Source organism: Archocentrus centrarchus, chromosome 13, assembly GCF_007364275.1.
Source record: "Archocentrus centrarchus isolate MPI-CPG fArcCen1 chromosome 13, fArcCen1, whole genome shotgun sequence".
NCBI lineage: Eukaryota > Metazoa > Chordata > Actinopteri > Cichliformes > Cichlidae > Archocentrus > Archocentrus centrarchus.
The window spans coordinates 6442403-6462250 of NC_044358.1; the positions used below are offsets into that span (position 1 = coordinate 6442403).

At 41.5% G+C, this 19848-nt stretch overlaps 1 protein-coding gene across 1 annotated transcript in view; it reads left to right on the forward strand.

Annotated features, from left to right (window-relative positions):
• Positions 1–269: 269 nt before the first annotated feature.
• LOC115790035 (apolipoprotein B receptor) overlaps positions 270–19848 on the forward strand; it is a 56398-nt gene continuing 36819 nt past the window's right edge. Inside the window, exon 1 of the mRNA XM_030743683.1 lies at positions 270–417. The gene's annotated coding sequence lies outside the window, so the exon portion shown is untranslated. The remainder of the gene's footprint in view (positions 418–19848) is intronic.

The following is a 19848-nucleotide window of genomic DNA, read 5'->3' on the forward strand; positions in this document are numbered from 1 at the left end:
TCTTCATGGTTGCTAGGGGCAACCATATACCGTTGAGAGGTGTGTGTGTGTGTGTGTGTGTGTGTGTGTGTGTGTGTGTGTGTGTGTGTGTGTGTGTGTGTGTGTGTGTGTGTGTGTGAGGGGAACCTGCCAGCGTCCCGCTGCTGGACCGCTCGCGCCAGTTTCATCTCACACAATTGGCTGACAGAGAGAGAGAGAGAGAGGCGACGCAGGCAGACGCGCGAGCGAGCAACAGAGAGAGAGAGAGAGAGAGAGAGAGAGAGAGAGAGAGAGAGAGAGAGAGAGAGAGAGAGAGCGAGAGAGGAGGGGGGTGGCTGGTAGGATTTAGCCCCGGCAGCGTCTTTTCCCGTCCAACACAACAAGCTTATTACCTTTCTCTCCACGCGCCTGGAAACGGATTTACGCGCACGAAAGAAGGTTTGTTTGGCTCATTATTTTTCTCCACTCTCACCATTACTCGGCTGACTGCTCTCATCTCTGGCATTTTATTCATATTTTTCCTCCTCATCTCTTAATGAGTGAAGGTTTTTATTTCGGCTGCACTTGAAGGCTACAGGTCGCGGGAATGTGTTTAATGGCGATTAGTCGGCGGGTAATTAGCCTTTAACGGTCATATTAACCTGGTAGCAGCGCTGGAGGTGGGGCAGTGAGGGTGCACTGATTTGGGGGTCCTCGTGCGAGAGCTTGTTTTTGTCGGCGGTGACGGTTGCGGAGGGGGACAATGAACGGGGGCTGTTGTTTGGCGACGGCGCGCGGTTGTGCCCCCAAAAAATTGTTGATCTCACTGTTTTCTGGAAGCAATGAATAAACATGCATATAAACATAAATGTTTTTTTTGCATTGGAAAAAATGCAATCGTACAGGTTGGCTCAGGGTTTGTGCTTGGTGTATTTCTGTGACGTTATGGAGCGACAGAGGAGATCAGTACTGGTGTGATAGGTAATAACATTCACGCGTGATATTTTTGCTGTCATATGGAGCTGTTACAGTGTTTATGCTTACACGCTGCACGGAGGGCCGTTTGTTCCTCTCTGGGACAGACGGTTAAATCTGTCCCTGTGCATCTGACATGTGTGTCTGTCATCTGTTCATACATGCGCGCGCGCGCGCGTGTTGAGCGCGTGCAGTCTGGAGAATTATCCTACAACAAAAATGAAAAAATGAAAATAAAAAAATGTCGAGGCGCGCAAAGTTGTGGGCAGCAGTGAGCACAGGAGTGCAATAAAAACAGAATCTCAGTCAGAATGCGCGCGCAGGAAGAAAGAAGATAGACGGGAGGGGGGGCTTTAAGCCATTTTCGATGAAGCGCGTGTTTAAAAAAAATGGTGCGCACATGGTGACAGACAGACAGAATCACATCACAATCACAGCCAGGCGTGCGTGTGAGAGACGTAAACGAGGTCAGCGCGAAGAAAGCAGGAAACTCGCTTATTTACTGTTATTATTTGGTTTTTTTGCGTGATGTGTGGAGGCTGGGCGTTTAAAGTGAGAAGTATGCCATCCTTTTCTTTCTACAACAATAGACAACGGGGCTGCTTGTTGGGAATTTGGCGCTTCACTTGTTTTGCTCAGTGATGGCTCCTCTGTGAACCCCTCTCACTGTTGTTGAAGTTAAAGCCCGCCATGAACCCCCTCACTCGCCGCTGCTCATCTTTATCATGATTATGATTACCAGATGATGATTAATCGATCATTTAACGGTGTTTTGGGTGCCCATGTGCAATCTCACTCAGCCGTCCATTGTTTACCGTGGAAATCTTATCATAAAGACACATTTTATGTGTCCATGAACGTTTGCATGATGAAAAGCTGCTGATGTTTTTATATGTTGTTCCTACATTGATGTAAAGTGTGTCTGCAGCTGGTGGAGTAAACAGTGAAGCCTGTTGACCTCTAAATGATCATGTTTTTATTCCCTCTTCATATTTCTGCAGTGGAATTTCTGTTATTTATATAAAAGTTGCAAAATATCCTTTAAAAACTACAATATCATGATAGGATTTTTTTTTTTAATCCTCTTTCCTTTTTGGTGTGTTTGTAAGGAAAGACGAAGGGACACACGAATAAAAACATGTCGCCATATTAGAAGCTTTTTTTGCCCCCCAAAATGGAGGGGGAGGAGGCTCGGAGAGGAGCTCATTAGCAATGCAGATTGGTTTTTTTCTCTTCGTTGGGGGCTCGGGCACCTGCTGTCTCGAGCATGCGCGCGGCTGGCTGGCTGGCTGGCTGGCTTCCTCCCCTCATCCTCCTCCTCCTCGGACCTCGTGAGCGCGCATCCCTCCCCGCCTCCTTCTCATTAGACTTATGTTCCATTTTCTAGGGCGCGTACACGCTGCAGGAGCTTTGACGAATAAATAAATAAAATAAGAAGGAGTAGAAGAGGAGCTCATGCAGTCCTCTCTCTCACTCTGTCTGCAGCTTCTAGCGTCACAAAACATGGTGGAAATAAATGAAGGAAAACGGGGGAAATAAATATGTGAGGAGGGAAATTCAAATAAGGCAAGAAAAGAAAGAAGGGGAGAAACACGAAGCACAGGAGAGGAGAAAAAGGAAAGAAAAGTGAAGAAGGAGAGAGTTACTTCAACTCACAAATTTCACATTCACACATGATAAAGTGCAGATAGCTGAGGTATAACGCAGATTAGTTTATCGGCTTGTTGAGTCTGATCTCATCCATTTCTGGAAGTGAAAATGCTCCTTCAGGTCCTGAAATCTAACTAACCCTGAGGCAGCACTGAGAGTTAAAAATCTCCAAACTATTTCAGCTCCAACTGTGTCCTAACAGGGATTTAAAAAAAAACAACCTAAAACCTATAGCATCAATGCAACTCAGCAGATGATCAATGTTATCGGCTCAGCATTGTTATCCATTGTTACACACATGTTTGTTTATTTTAAGATGCCGTCAGGTGGTCTGGTGCGCTGCTCCCAACTAGATGGTGCGAGGACAGCCGAGTGCTTCGTGGTTGTTACAGTTCATTCAGAAAACTCACATGTGAAGTGACTGATTTATTACAGCAGCAGATTAAAGTTCCGTGTGATGACTTCATGCTCATCATTTTTATGGTACACATAATAATTGGAGAGTGATGAGTAAAAATCTTCATGAAGGCTTACAGGGGGACGCTGGAGTGGTGGAGGGGTTAAAACAAGTCAGAGAGAAAACCAGAGCAAACTGCAGTGTGTGTGCTTGGTCATGTGAGGAGAGTGAAGTGTGCTGTGATGCGTCTTATTTTTCATTCATTTTTTAAAAATTTCTCAGTGTGTTTATCTCTTTATTAAAAGTAAGTTTTAGTTTGTTTTTCATTAGTTTGATGGTAGATGCCATTTTTCTTGATTATTAGATTACAGAGGTGATGATACAGTGATGCTGAATAACCATAAACTGAACCCTCCAGGCTTGCTTTGGTGATTAAAACTAAAACTGTTTCTGTATATTTTTGTTATATTTATCTCTATTTTTCTTATTCAGTTAAATTATAGTATTCTAGGAACACAACATTCAGTTTACAGAAGTGTTTTATTTTATTAATCTCAACTTAAAGGTTTTTAATAACCAGATTTAAGTTTTAGTTTAGTCTCATTTGGCTAGATTAAGCTTCTCTCACACGTAATGAAAAATGAAACAAACACAAGACGTATTTTGATTCTGTACTAAAAGCAAAGAAGGAAATAAAGCAGAACTGCTTTGCTTTCAGACTTGAGCTGTACTTTGATCAAGCTTTATGTTTAATAGATTCAATTTTTATCCAAATAAGCATTTAACACACACCAAATGTGAACAAGTGTAATATTTGCTCTGAAAGTTCAGTAAAAGTATTAAAAATCATATCTGAGATCTGGCTTTTAATTAAATGTTTGTAGCTACATTTTTACAAGTTCTCTATGAACATGATTTGCACTGATGACGTGTTTCAAAAGTATTTGATAGGGATGCAACAAATATATTGATCCAATGTCAATAAAATGACATTTGCCAGTTTTAATGCACGATATTTATCTAATGTGACCTGGATTTTGTGCTGGTTATCAGCCCAGTTTGTGGCAGTTGGTGAATTCATATTTACATATTACAAATAGTTATACACAAAACCTGTGCTGTCATATGTGCTCAGTGGAATTAATCTGATTCTACCTGAATAATGGTATTATTATCGATAAAAGAACAGATCAGATATCAAAGGATGTCAAACATTGGTATCGGCCTTGTTGACTGATATTGGCAAATTAAGATTTACTGATGTCAGTAGCTGATATTTATCTGTTGTGTCACAATAATTTCACCCTTGATAAATATTAAAAGATGGTGTCATGAAAAGCTAAAAAAAAAAATTCAGCTAAATTTTACATAATGAAAAAAATAGGAATGAATAACTAGAGAAACAAAAGAAACCAAAAAATATTGGCACTGGTTATCAGTCAAATTTTAAATATCACCTCTGACCCCAGACTTATAGTATTTACATATCACAGATTTATTTTACTGATGCACAATGGACAAAAACTGCTGTAGATACCAATATAAATATATTAGCAGAATATTTGTATGTTGACTTATAAGTAACTGATAAGTGAAGAATAAAACTGATGTCAGAATCCAATATTTATCATCAGTTTTCATGAGCAAAATGTTTAAAGATCTGAAAAAGCTAAACTATTTCAATTAGATTTTACATAATGATCTAAAGGAAGAAAAAGGAAACAAATGTCATTGGCTGTTAAATTGTTGCTTTAAATATCAGCACTGATACAGAATTCACTGTAAACACTGAATCACTGATGCAGAGCAGGTGAAAATGTGGGGCCCGGTGCATTTAACAGTATTGGCCTTTATTTAACTGTTTCTCTGCAGGAAAGGAAGAATAAATAACTAGAGAAACAAAATATACTGTATCAGCTATTGGTCCAGTTGTGATGTTACAATCCTTAGTTCTGATTTCTTTTACTGAAATTTGAAATGTGTCTGTGTATAACAGGTCTAACATGTAAGTTTGACCTCTCTGACCCCAAACATAAATGTTTTACACACTCTGCTTTTCTTGGTCTCTGAATGAACTTTGGGTCTACTCGTCATCGCACAGCCAGTATAACGTTTAAAAACATGACATATTTCAAGTTTTGGCTCAGTACCAACAGGATATGGTCACCTTCAGCACACATGCAGTCCCAGCTTGTGTCAGAAAGAAGACTAATTGGCTGATAACCAAAGGTTAATGGGCTGAATGATGAATGGGAAATATATGAATGAATACAGGAGATGAGAAGACTGGGGGGACAAAGATGGACGATAGGAAAAAAGACAAATTATTGTTGAGGTTAAAACAGTGAAAGTAAGAAGAGAAATAAGCAGGCATGAAAGGAAGAAATGATGATGAACAAAAGGATGGATGATGCCTTTAAAGTGGAGAAACATGCATAAAGGAAAGAAGAGACAGAAGGAGAGGAAGGCACAATAAATTAAAGAGACAAAAAGAAGAAAAGGGTAAAAATAAGGAGAAGAAAAGAAGTTAAGAAAGAGGAAGGAGACACAAAAGGAAACAAGAAGATGTTAACAAAGAGAGATAGAGCAAAGGGAAATGAAGGAGCAGGCAGTAAGTGAGGAAAGGAGTAATGAAATGAGAGAGAAAGAAGTCAAGGGCTGCAAATGGAGCTAAAGAGGAAGGGGGGAATGAGAAGTGGTTAAGAAGGTCACTTTTAAAGGAAAATTAAAAGGCAAGTGAAAGGATCAGACAAAACAATTGATGGAAAGACTGAAGATGAGATCAGATGAAATATAAAAAAAGGTAAAATTATATAAGAGGCAGAAAGAAAGAGATAAGATGGAGGGAAAATACTGAAGTTCTGCGGCTACTCTAAACTCAGTGAGACAGCATTCAGCATCATGTATCACAGTTAACCGTAAAAAATCAGTGAGGGAAATGGATGTATAGATGCCAAACATGGCGGCCGCGCTGGGACCACAAAGGAGGGCATTGTTTAGGAACATACAGTGTGTTTCCTCTTGTCACAAGTGGATCATGTGGGTATTTAAAATTCAATGAAATGCGTAACCTGCATGTGCAAAGTATTCACTTTACTGTCATGCATGTTTACCAGGAATCCACGACTTTCCTCATATACGCTCATCTGCACTGTTAAAAGATCACGCCAGAGATTTTCCTTGGAAATTGTTTAGCATAGATGGGAAATCATTTTGATACAGTTGCACCCTGATTTCTGATCAAGTTAGCCACACTCATTTTTCAGATTTCTCACCTTACAGCCCAATTTTTGAGTATGCCCAGGAAATGTGTTTGATTTATGGAATGTTCTGCATGGCTGCTGTTAGTCTGAGATGAGAAATGATTGTAATGATGTACCGGCAACATCGCTCTGATCGCAAACACAGACCTTATGACGCCAAGGATTATGCAGTATAGAACTGTCTGACCAATACTGGATTTTTGGGTCTGATGCCAAGTATTGATATATTGGCTTATGCATTCCTTATTTATAAGGTATATTAGAGTAATTGTGTTTGCCAACTAGCAGGCACAACACACTCATCCTGAGGTGTGGCGTAATATATTTTTTTGTCAGACATCACCTGTGTCTTACCAAAGGTGTCAGCTGGCACAGCTGCATTGGATGCTGAGGAACCTACAAGGTCCACATTGGAAAACTGTAGTAATGGTGAGGGTGCACAATGTTCTGGTTAAGTTGTGGGACTAAAACCTTTGCGATTAGGTGGAGGAATAGATTGTGGCTGTATATAAGAAATGGACTAGTTCTTATATAGTGCTTTTCTACTCTTAGCTGAGCACTCAAAGCACTTTATACAACATGTTTGCATTTACAAATTCACACAAGCACTTCCTTTTACAGCTGAGTGCTTTCTATCTAACATTCACATACATTTATACTCCAACTCCAGCGCTGTCACTTGGTGTTGGCTCTCACTGCGGTATTGTATCACTTCCTGTTCCTGTTTCGGAGCACAGTGTTTTGCTGTCTGTTAGCTGTTATATCTGTATAACTCGATTTATCTGAATAATAACACATTTTAGTGTAATCTTCACCTACTTTAAATAGCATACTCTTTGCTGAATCACCTGTATTCACATTACTCACTTTATTTGTTTTTAGAAATTCGCTAGCTTAGCTCAGCTAGTAGCTTAGCCCTTAGCCGACTCACTACCAGCATGGCTTCTTCTCCTGTCTCTCCTGCACTTTCCTGCTCTGGGTGTCACATGTTTAGTTACTCCTCGGCCTCCTTTAGCAGTAACGGTACTTGTAATAAATGTAGTCTGTTTGTAGCTCTGGAGGCCAGGCTTTCTGAACTGGAGACTCGGCTCCGCACCCTGGAAAAACCTACATCTAGCCAGGCCCCTGTAGCGGGTGCGGACCATGGTAGCTTAGCCGCCGTTAGCTCCCCCCCAGCAGATCCCGAGCAGCAGGGAAAACAGGCCAGCTGGGTGACGGTGAGGAGGAAGCGTAGTCCTAAGCAGAAGCCCCGGGTACACCACCAACCTGTTCACGTCTCTAACCGTTTTTCTCCACTCGGCGACACACCCGCCGAGGAACAAACTCTGGTTATTGGTGACTCTGTTTTGAGAAACGTGAAGCTAGAGACACCGGCGACCATAGTCAAATGTCTTCCAGGGGCCAGAGCAGGCGACATTCATGGAAATTTGAAACTGCTGGCTAAGGCTAATCGTAGATTTGGTAAGATCATTATTCACGTCGGCAGTAATGACACCCGGTTACGCCAATCGGAGGTCACTAAAATTAATATTGACTCGGTGTGTAACTTTGCTAAAACGATGTCGGACTCTGTAGTTTTCTCTGGGCCCCTCCCCAATCAGACCAGGAGCGACATGTTTAGCCGCATGTTCTCCTTGAATCGCTGGCTGTCTGAGTGGTGTCCAAAAAATGACGTGGGCTTCATAGATAATTGGCAAAGTTTCTGGGGAAAACCTGGTCTTGTTAGGAGAGACGGCATCCATCCCACTTTGGATGGAGCAGCTCTCATTTCTAGAAATCTGGCCAAATTTATTAACCCTCCTAAAAACTGACTACCCAGGGTTGAGACCAGGAAGCAGAGTTGCAGTCTTACACGCCTCTCTGCAGCTTCTCTCCTCCTGCCATCCCCCCAAAACCCCATCCCCATAGAGTCGGTGCCTGCTCCCAGACCACCAAAAACCAAAGCTAAAATCAGCAAAAAGCTATTTAAGCATAAAAATTCAAAAACAATAAATAATACAGCTTCATCAACTGCACCAAAAAATAAAACAATTAAATGTGGATTATTAAACATTAGGTCTCTCTCTTCCAAGTCCCTATTAGTAAATGATTTAATAATTGATCAACGTATTGATTTATTCTGCCTTACAGAAACCTGGTTACAGCAGGATGAATATGTTAGTTTAAATGAATCAACACCCCTGAGTCACAGTAACTGTCAGAATGCTCGAAGCACAGGTCGAGGAGGAGGATTAGCTGCAATCTTCAATTCCAGTTTATTAATTAATCAAAGACCCAGACAAAGTTTTCATTCTTTTGAAAGCCTGACTCTTAGTCTTGTCCATCCTAATTGGGAAAATCAAAAACCTGTTTTATTTGTTATTATCTATCGCCCACCTGGTCCCTACTCAGAGTTTCTGTCTGATTTCTCAGACTTTTTATCTGATTTAGTGCTCAGTTCAGATAAAATAATTATAGTGGGTGATTTTAACATCCATGTAGATGCTGAGAATGACAGCCTCAACACTGCATTTAATCTATTGTTAGATTCAATTGGCTTCTCTCAAAATGTAAAGGAGCCCACCCACCACTTTAATCATACTCTGGATCTTGTCCTGACATATGGCATAGAAACTGAAGACTTAACAGTATTCCCTGAAAGCCCCCTCCTGTCTGATCATTTCTTAGTAACATTTACATTTACTTTAATGGATTACACAGCAGCGGGGAATAAGTTTTATTACAGTAGAAGTCTTTCTGAAAGTGCTGTAACTAAGTTTAAGGATCTAATTCCTTCATTGTTATGCTCTTCAGTGCCATGTGCCAACACAGTGCAGAGCAGCTACCTAAACTCTGCTCCCAGTGAGGTCGATTATCTCGTCAATAATTTTACATCCTCACTGCGTATAACTTTGGATACTGTGGCTCCTCTGAAAAGGAAAGCTTCAAATCAGAAGTGCCTGACTCCGTGGTATAATTCACAAACGCACAGCTTAAAGCAGATAACCCGAAAGCTGGAGAGGGAATGGCGTCTCACTAAATTAGAAGATGCTCATTTAGCCTGGAAAAAAAGTTTGTTGCTCTATAAAAAAGCCCTCCGTAAAGCTAGGACATCTTACTATTCATCATTAATTGAAGAAAATAAGAACAACCCCAGGTTTCTTTTCAGCACTGTAGCCAGGCTGACAAAGAGTCAGAGCTCTGTAGAGCCGAGTATTCCTTTCACGTTAACTAGTAGTGACTTCATGGATTTCTTTACAAATAAAATTTTAGACATTAGAGAAAAAATTATTCATAACCATCTCAAAGATTATTCTTCATGTTCGGCTGCTTTCAGCACTGCTGGTATTTGTTTAGACTCTTTTGCTCCAGTTGATCTTTCAGAGTTAACTTCAATAGTTACTTCCTCCAAACCAGCAACATGTTTGTTAGATCCCATTCCTACTAGACTGTTCAAAGAAGTCTTTCCAATTATTGATGCTTCAATCTTAAAAATGATCAATCAGTCTTTATTAGTTGGCTATGTACCACAGACCTTCAAGGTGGCTGTAATTAAACCTCTGCTTAAAAAGCCATCACTTGACCCAGCTGTCTTAGCTAATTATAGGCCAATCTCCAACCTTCCTTTTCTCTCAAAGATTCTTGAAAGAGTAGTTGTAAAACAGCTAACTGATCATCTGCAGAGGAACGGTTTATTTGAAGAGTTTCAGTCAGGTTTCAGAATTCATCACAGTACAGAAACAGCATTAGTGAAGGTTACAAATGATCTTCTTAGAGCCTCTGACAGTGGACTCATCTCTGTTCTTGTCCTGTTGGACCTCAGTGCAGCTTTTGATACTGTTGACCATAACATTCTATTACAGAGATTAGAGCATACTATAGGTATTAAAGGTACTGCACTGCAGTGGTTTGAATCATATTTATCTCATAGACTCCAATTTGTTCATGTAAATGGGGAGTCTTCTTCACACACTAAGGTTAATTATGGAGTTCCACAGGGTTCTGTGCTAGGACCAATTTTATTTACATTATACATGCTTCCCTTAGGCAGTATTATTAGAAAGCACTGCATCAATTTTCATTGTTATGCAGATGATACTCAGCTTTACCTATCAATGAAGCCAGATGACACACATCAATTAGTTAAACTGCAGGAATGTCTTAAAGACATTAAGGCCTGGATGACCTCTAATTTCCTGCTTCTAAATTCAGATAAAACTGAAATTCTTGTTCTCGGCCCCACAAATCTTAGAAACATGGTGTCTAACCAGATACTTACTATGGATGGCATTACTTTGGCCTCCAGTAACACTGTGAGAAATCTTGGAGTCATTTTTGACCAGGATATGTCCTTCAATGCACATATTAAACAAATATGTAGGACCGCTTTTTTGCATTTGCGCAATATTTCTAAAATTAGAAACATCCTTTCTCAGAGTGATGCTGAAAAGCTCATTCATGCATTTATTACTTCTAGGCTGGATTATTGTAATTCATTATTATCAGGCTGTCCTAAAAGCTTCCTGAAAAGCCTTCAGCTGATCCAAAATGCTGCAGCTAGAGTCCTGACAGGGACTAGAAAGAGAGAGCATATTTCTCCCATATTGGCTTCTCTTCATTGGCTCCCTGTTAAATCTAGAATAGAATTTAAAATTCTTCTCCTCACATACAAGGTCTTGAATAATCAGGCACCATCTTATCTCAAAGACCTCATAGTACCATATCACCCCAACAGAGCACTTCGCTCTCAGACTGCTGGCTTACTTGTGGTTCCTCGGATACTTAAGAGTAGAATGGGAGGCAGAGCCTTCAGCTTTCAGGCGCCTCTTCTGTGGAACCAGCTTCCAGCTTGGATTCGGGAGACAGACACCCTCTCTATTTTTAAGATTAGGCTTAAAACTTTCCTTTATGATAAAGCTTATAGTTAGGGCTGGATCAGGTGACCCTGAACCATCCCTTAGTTATGCTGCTATAGGCCTAGTCTGCTGGGGGGTTCACATAATGCACTGTTTCTCATTCACCTTATTTACGTTGTTTATACTCCACTCTGCATTTAATCATTAATTGATATTAATCTCTGGCTCTCTTCCACAGCATGTCTTTCTCTCCCCTCAGCCCAACCGGTCGCGGCAGATGACTGCCCCTCCCTGAGCCTGGTTCTGCTGGAGGTTTCTTCCTGTTAAAAGGGAGTTTTTCCTTTCCACTGTCGCCAAGTGCTTGCTCATAGGGGGTCGTTTTGACTGTTGGGTTTTTTCTGTATTATTGTAGGGTCTTTACCCACAATACAAAGCGCCTTGAGGCGACAGTTTGTTGTGATTTGGCGCTATATAAATAAAATTGAATTGAATTGAATTGAACGGTTGCATCAGAGAGCAACTTGGGGTTCAGTATCTTGCCCAAGGATAATTTGGCACACAGGCTCGAGCAGCCAGGAATCAAACCACCAACCTACTGATTAGTAGATGACCTGCCCGAGCTACAGCCACCCTAGACAATGGAGACATTAGAGGACCTGCAATTACTTCAATTTTCAGTGGTTACTGCTTGCTTAAAACCCACCCCTTCAGTGAAAAATGATGAGTTTGGAATGACAGCTCTGTCACCTTTACTCCCAAAAATGAAAACGGGCTCGTCATCAACTTAAGGTGAAGACACAGCTTGACTCTGATCATGGTCATCTGAGCTGTGCTGCAGACAGAGTTAAATGCATTGAAATGAACAGACAAACAATGTGACGATGCTACTTCTGAAGTACCCAAATAATAAGGGTTTTATACTGGTACATACTGCACAACATATACACTAAGTATTTTATGGTCTTTACCCTACAATATAAAGCCCTTTGAGGCAACTGTTTGTTGTGATGTGGTGCTATATAAATAAAATTGAACTGAATTGAATACAATGATGTAACTGGATATGGGCTATAAATAGAGTATTTTCAAAGCTACAGAATATATTACTGAAGAAATATTTAACCTAAGTATCCAAGTCCAAAACTTAATGCCTTTAAGGCTGCTCTGCTGTATTTAATGAACATCTGCTGCACGTGGTGGTGCACATGTCCCCGAAGTCTGAAATCTTAATAAGACTTCAGGTCTTGGCTATAAGCTGATTGAAGAGGTAACATCTAGATGGACCAATATTTCAGTCACCATCCATTTATCCATGCAACAAAAACATCTGGAAACATGAGCAAATGTTAAACAAAGTAAATAAAGATGTTTCCATGATAAATTGATGCATAAAAGGTACAAAATTCACCAGAAATGTCCAAAATTTCTTCCCAATTACTGCCCCCCCCAAAACAAAACAAAACTCTCAAATAATACCTTTGCCTGTAAACACAACTCTACTTTAAGTTCTTGATTTTACCTAAAAATGCACAGTGTATCCATGTGAACGAGCTGGAATCATTTTTATCTCTGGTTTTGCAGCTTTTGTTTCTTTTAATAGTTTTGGTTTTTGAGACCGTTCATCCAACAAAACAAGTGATTTGGGAAAGTTTTGACATTTTACAGAACTGTGAATCAAAAAATAACTAAAACAACAGCTCGCTGCACCTCTGCACTCATTTTTGGATGACTGAGGTGGTTGTTTACTTGCGTACAGTTACCTGTATGTGATCTAAAGGCTGCATTCAAGCTTGAGGTTTGATGCTGAGTGGCAGATATGAAGAGATTATTTGACCAGAAAATAAAATATGGAGAAAAAAAAAAAAGAAAAACTCTGCTGGAAAGACTTAAGAGATAACATCAAATCGGTATTAAGCTACACTGACAGATAGCGCTGCCATGGATAAAATATTTAGCTGGATTTCCAAATCAGCCTTTTCCCCCCACAGTACTCTGTGTGCATGTGTGCGTGTGTGTGTGTGTGTGTGTGTGTGTGTGTGTGTGTGTGTGTGTGTGTGTGTGTGTGTGTGTGTGTGTGTGTGTGTGTGTGTGTGTGAGTGTGTGTGTGTGTGTCCGTCCCCCAAATCTTACCCAGCATGCCTGCAGAGAACAGGGTCAGGCCAGAGAAAAAAGAAAGAGAGAGCGAGCACATGATGGGCAGATAAAGGCTCGTCTGTGTCTGAGGGAGAAGAGAGTGAGGAGGATGAGAAGAGGAGGAGGAGGAGGAGGAGGGCAGTGCGATGAAGGGGCCTCTCTGTTGAAGGAGGGAGTTCAGGCTCTATAGAAATCTCCCATGGTAGACAGAAACAAGGCATTTAGTCTGTGAGTCGGCCTCTGGAACGCCATAATAGGCTCTTATAATGATGCCACTATGGACAGGGAGGAGAAAACACAGAATATCCCTTTAAACTGAAGTTATTGTGAAAAATGCCTGTAGTATGAAGGAGGTGGATGGATTTGAGGGCTTGCACTAACACAGACTCAGTCAAAGTGGACCTAGTCTGCTTTTATTTACTTCATGGCCAAAGTTTTAAATAATGAGGTCAGAGTGTGTACAAGAGACTGAAGGTGAGGCTTCACACTGCTCTAAATACTTAGTTTTACACAGTTTTGCTCTTGGATATGTATGATGTCACAGAGACATCATACATTTCCCAACATGATCATGTCAGGCCCACCTACTGCTCAGACTTGTTTACGAGGGGGGGCAGCCAATCAGAAAAAAGGGGGAGGAGCTACACCAGCTCATTTCGGTCATAGGATAATCTGCGTCAAATCATGCAAAGCTACTCTAGAGGAGTCCAGGAATCAGAACAGATGGAGCAGAAAATGTCCATGCTTGTGTTTTTTGATACTTTTATTTAAGCTTCCTGTGAAATCTTAATTAGCTGCGATATTCAAGTTAAAATGTCAGATTTGTCTCACAGGATTCAGAGTTTAGGAAAATATGTGAATTTTTTAAGTATAGATGCCTGACAAATGAGTTTTGAAGTTACAGTGTGGAAAATGTCACCACTAGATGTCAGTAGATTGCAGGTTGCAGTCAACAGTTCTGTTTTCGTACCACTTCGAATTTAAGTGCATAGCCCTATGGTGGCTGCTGTAGGACAAGCAACTCTGGCCACCGTTCATCTCTAATGTCAGTTGTCAGCTCGCCGTTTATCTCAGCTGTCAGTACCTCGGGTGTCCGAGTCTATTTACTTTGCAGGAGGCTGTAAAACTTTGTGAAATTAGTCCAATATGGGTCGATGAGTCAGAGAAGCTCACTTCTGACCAATGACAGAGGTGATACTGAGGTGAGCTGTTGAGGATATCTCTGGAGCTTGAAAAAGGCGACTGGACTTCTTTTTGTTTCTTGAAGACGTTTCACCTCTCATCCGAAAGGCTTCTTCAGTTCTCAACCAAATGGTGGAGAGACCCAGGTATTTAAACCCCTGTGGAAGTTTCAGCCACTCTCTCCAGTGCAAGACTTCCTCCATCCAACCTCACCATTCAGGAGAAGAAGGCCATCACAGCCCTAAGCAAGGATCAAAACATCACCATACTGCCAGCCGACAAGGGGAGGTGCACGGTTGTGCTGAATTCATCGGATTACCACAACAAAATTACTACACTCCTCAGTGACAACAATACTTATGAGGTCTTGAGACGTGATCCCACAAGCAACTACAAGAAAAAAGTTGTTTGCTGCCTGCAACAACTTGAAAAGGAAAAAGCCATTGACCGCCCCACTTACTACCGCCTGTACCCTGGAGAAGCCACTCCATGCATTTATGGACTCCCAAAGATCCACAAAGAAGGAGTCCCACTTCGACCCATTATCAGCAGTATAAACTCGGTCACCTACAACATTTCCAAACACCTCGCCACCATCTTATCACCGCTTGTTGGCATCACACCCCACCACATTGAAAACTCTACAGATTTTACTAACAAGGTCCAGAATCTTGTACTGGATCCAGATGAAACCATGGTGTCCTTTGATGTGGTTTCACTTTTCACTTGCATACCTACAACTGAGGCAGTGGAGACCGTCAGAAGACGACTACAGGAAGACGATTCCTTACTGAACAGAACCAGCTTCACCCCAGATCAGATTTGTGCACTTTTAGATCTCTGCCTTACCACAACATATTTTAAATACAATGATGGATTCTACAGACAGAAGCATGGATGTGCCATGGGCTCCCCAGTGTCTCCCATTGTAGCCAACCTTTACATGGAGGAAGTGGAAAGTAAAGCTCTTGGTTCTTTCAAAGGGATGGCACCTAGCCACTGGTACAGATATGTAGATGACACCTGGGTCAAAATCAAAACCCAAGAAGTAGAAGCCTTCACTCGTCACATTAACTCAGTGGATAAATACATACGTTTTACCAGGGAGGACACCAGAGATAACAAGTTACCATTCCTGGACTGTGCGGTGCTTATCGAGGAAGATGGAAGCCTCAACATTGAAGTTTACCGGAAGCCCACACACACAGACCAGTATCTCCTCTTTGACTCCCACCACCCTCTGGAACACAAACTTGGGGTGATCAGGACCCTACAACACCGTGCGGAAAGTGTTCCCTCTAAGGCAGAAGGGAAGCATAAGGAACACACACACATTAAGAAAGCCCTCAAAACATGCGGTTACCCCAACTGGGCCTTCATCAAATCAGCTAAGATGCACAGGAATGAAGGCCAAACACAAACTACAGAGAATGGGAAGGACAAGAGGAACAACATTGTCATCCCATATGTGTCAGGCTTGTCAGAGAAACTCAGAAGAATTTTCTCCAAGCATGACATCTCAGTATACTTCAAACCAAGTCACACCCTAAGACAAAAACTGGTTCATCCCAAGGACAAACCCGCCAAACACAAGATCAGCGATGTAGTGTATGCTGTTCAGTGCAGTGAAGAGTGCTCGGACCTCTACATTGGTGAAACCAAACAGCCTCTTCACAAACGAATGGCACAACATAGAAGAGCCACTTCGACAGGACAAGATTCAGCAGTACATCTGCATCTGAAGGAAAAAGGGCACTCTTTTGAGGATGCCAATGTCCACATTTTGGACAGGGAAAACAGATGGTTTGAAAGAGGAGTGAAAGAAGCCATCTATGTCCACTGTGAACGACCATCATTGAACAGAGGAGGTGGATTACGTCACCAACTTTCCCCCGCTTACAGTGCTGTCCTGAGCTCCCTTCCCAGACGTCTCAACCCCCATTCACACCTTTGTTCCAGTGACCTCAATAGGCCACAGGAAACAATGGAGCGGAGTCCTAAGTTGGTTTCAACTGAAACCACTGATTAAATATGACCCACGCCCCCTTCACACCTGGGCACATGTGTTCAAGCACATGATCAATAGAGGGTCATAACCACCTCCAGGGGACTACGCCCACAGGGGTTTAAATACCTGGGTCTCTCCACCATTTGGTTGAGAACTGAAGAAGCCTTTCGGATGAGAGGTGAAACGTCTTCAAGAAACAAAAAGAAGTCCAGTCGCCTTTTTCAAGCTCCAGAGACTACTATGACCTGGATAACTGAGAATCTACACAGACATGTTGAGGATATCCTGAACTTTTTTGTCAGTAAGCGCTGCTGTTTATGCTGCTGTTAGTTTGCGTTAGTCTTTGAAGTGACTCTAACGTTGTTGTATTCTGACAGTGAATAAACTCTTATGCAATGTGAGAATCTAATCAGTTTATCAGAGGGAAAGTGTGATTTTTAGGATACTTGCACCTAACATTAGCTGGTATAACGTTAGCTTATAACCAGCTGTTGTTGTTGGTTAGCCAGGAATAAATAAGCATGTTTATGCACATTGTGCTCATGTGTTAGAGCCCTGACTTCAGTTCAGGAGATGAGGCTTGAGGTGAGGAGGAAAAGGATGAGGTTTTATCCTCTTTCCTTCACATTTGCCTCTTTGGTGAAGGGGACCCCTTCTTAGATGATAAACCATAGATATGATGCTTCGTATAGAGAGTCTGAAGGTGCAGATGTGAGCCTACAAGTTCTCTTTTCCTTTGCCTTTGGCATAATATGTGCACTATATTGCCAAAACAGTGTGTAGAGAGCTTCATGGAATGGGTTTCCATGGCCGAGCAGCTGCATCCAAGCCTTACATCACCAAACACAATGCAAAGTGTCGGATGCAGTGGTGTAAAGCACACTGCCACTGGACTCTAGAGCAGTGGAGACGTGTTCTCTATAGTGACACTCTTCTCTGTCTGGCAATCAATAGATGATTCTGGGTTTGGCGATTGCCAGGAGAACAGTACCTGTCTGACTGCATTGTGCCAAGTGTAAAGTTTGGTGGAGGGGTGGGTTATGGTGTGGGGTTTTTTTTTTCAGCAGCTGGGCGAGACCCCTTAGTTCCAGTGAAAGGAACTCTTAATGCTTCAGCATACCAAGACATTTTGGACAATTTGATGCTCCCAACTCTGTGGGAACAGTTTGGGGATGGCCCCTTCCTGTTCCAGCATGACTGCACACCAGTGCACAAAGCAGCTCCATTAAGACATAGTTTGGTGCAGAAAAACTTGACTGGCCTGCACAGAGTCCCGACCTCAACCCGACAGAACACCTTTGGGATGAATTAGAGTGGACGGTGAGCCAGGCCTTCTCATCCATCAACAGTGTCTGACCTCATAAAAAAGGCGCTTCTGGGAGATTGTTCAAAAATTGCCATAAACACTTCTAAACCTTGTGCAAAGCCTTTCCAGAAGAGTTGAAACTGTTATAGCTGGAAATGGTGGGCCAACATCATATTAAACCCTATGGATTAAGAATGGCATGTCACTCAAGTTCATATGCCTGTGAAAGCAGATGAGCGAATACTGTTAGCAATAATAGTGTATGTGGCTGGTCTCTGGACATAGTATACTTTTTTCTGTTTTTTGTGAGGTGCAGCCAATCAGAAGACAGGTGGCTTAAAGGAGGAGGAGCTCAAATACCTTGATTCACACAGAGGATGAACTGTGTGTAACATAATAGATTATTTTGAATGGTGAATCATGCAAAGCTGCTCTAATAGAGTCCAACCATTGTTTGAGGAACTCATCACTTAGTTTTGTCATTTTGTTTAAATTAAAAAAAAAAGTAAATTCAGACATGAGTTTTCATTTATTCACTCATTCAGTGAACATTTGTCCGTTATGATCCAAATTTTAATTCAAGAGCCTGGAATGATGGCTCATTCCCAAAGAAGTCAGTTACACTGTACACAGTTGTTCAGGGAAAATGTGCCTGTGCCTGTGTTGAGCCTTGAATTACTTATGAATATAAATGGTTTGGGCTTTAAAGAAGTGAAGCAGAGATGATGGTTAAAGAAACTTGCCTATTGTTCAGATAATGTGGGAAGTGGTTTCACAGTTGGAATCAAAGTGGATGTTTTTCATTGTCCACGATGCATCTGTGCTTCCAGTCGCCCACGCTTCCTTCATGCCAGCTTCAAACAGTAGACGCTGTCTTTTTTAGTCTTTTCTGCAGCTTTAGCAAACTCGAGTTTGAACATAAAATAAAAAAGCTGATTACTGAGAGAACATGACATCAGTACAGTTTGGATTGCAGTGGATTCATTATTCACTATTTTGACTCTGATGGTGATCATGTGGAAATACATGCTTTTAATTTGGAAATACTTGAATTACCTAGTTTTAGCTGTTAATTATGTTGTTGGTCAAAGAACATCAGTGGATTCCAAAGAGTGGTCCGTGAGGAAAGTCCAGGTGTACCCTGAGATTTTGTGACAACAGACATTATTGTTATTAGAATGCACAAAAAGTGATGAATGAATCTGTATAAAAAACCTTAAAGAACTTCTGTCAGAGGGAACCCTGGTCTGAGGTCTGGTTGTTGGATGGTGGAAATTATGGGACCATGACACTAGAGGTGTAACGGTTCACAATGGTTAACCAAAGCCACGGTTCAGTGAACTGAAACATGAACAATTCAATTCAATTCAATTCAATTTTATTTATATAGCGCCAAATCACAACAAACTGTCGCCTCAAGGCGCTTTGTATTGTGGGTAAAGACCCTACAATAATACAGAGAAAACCCAACAGTCAAAACGACCCCCTATGAGCAGCACTTGGCGACAGTGGAAAGGAAAAACTCCCTTTTAACAGGAAGAAACCTGCAGCAGAACCAGGCTCAGGGAGGGGCAGTCATCTGCCGTGACCGGTTGGGCTGAGGGGAGAGAAAGACATGCTGTGGAAGAGAGCCAGAGATTAATATCAATTAATGATTAAATGCAGAGTGGAGTATAAACAAAGTAAATAAGGTGAATGAGAAGAAACAGTGCATTATGTGAACCCCCCAGCAGACTAGGCCTATAGCAGCATAACTAAGGGATGGTTCAGGGTCACCTGATCCAGCCCTAACTATAAGCTTTATCATAAAGGAAAGTTTTAAGCCTAATCTTAAAAATAGAGAGAGTGTCTGTCTCCCGAATCCAAGCTGGAAGCTGGTTCCACAGAAGAGGCGCCTGAAAGCTGAAGGCTCTGCCTCCCATTCTACTCTTAAGTATCCTAGGAACAACAATTAAGCCAGCAGTCTGAGAGCGAAGTGCTCTGTTGGGTTGATATGGTGCTATATGGTATTTGAGATAAGATGGGGCCTGATTTATTCAAGACCTTGTATGTGAGGAGAAGGATTTGAAATTTAATGCTGGATTTAACAGGGAGCCAATGAAGTGAAGCCAGTATGGGAGAAATATGCTGTCTTTCTAGTC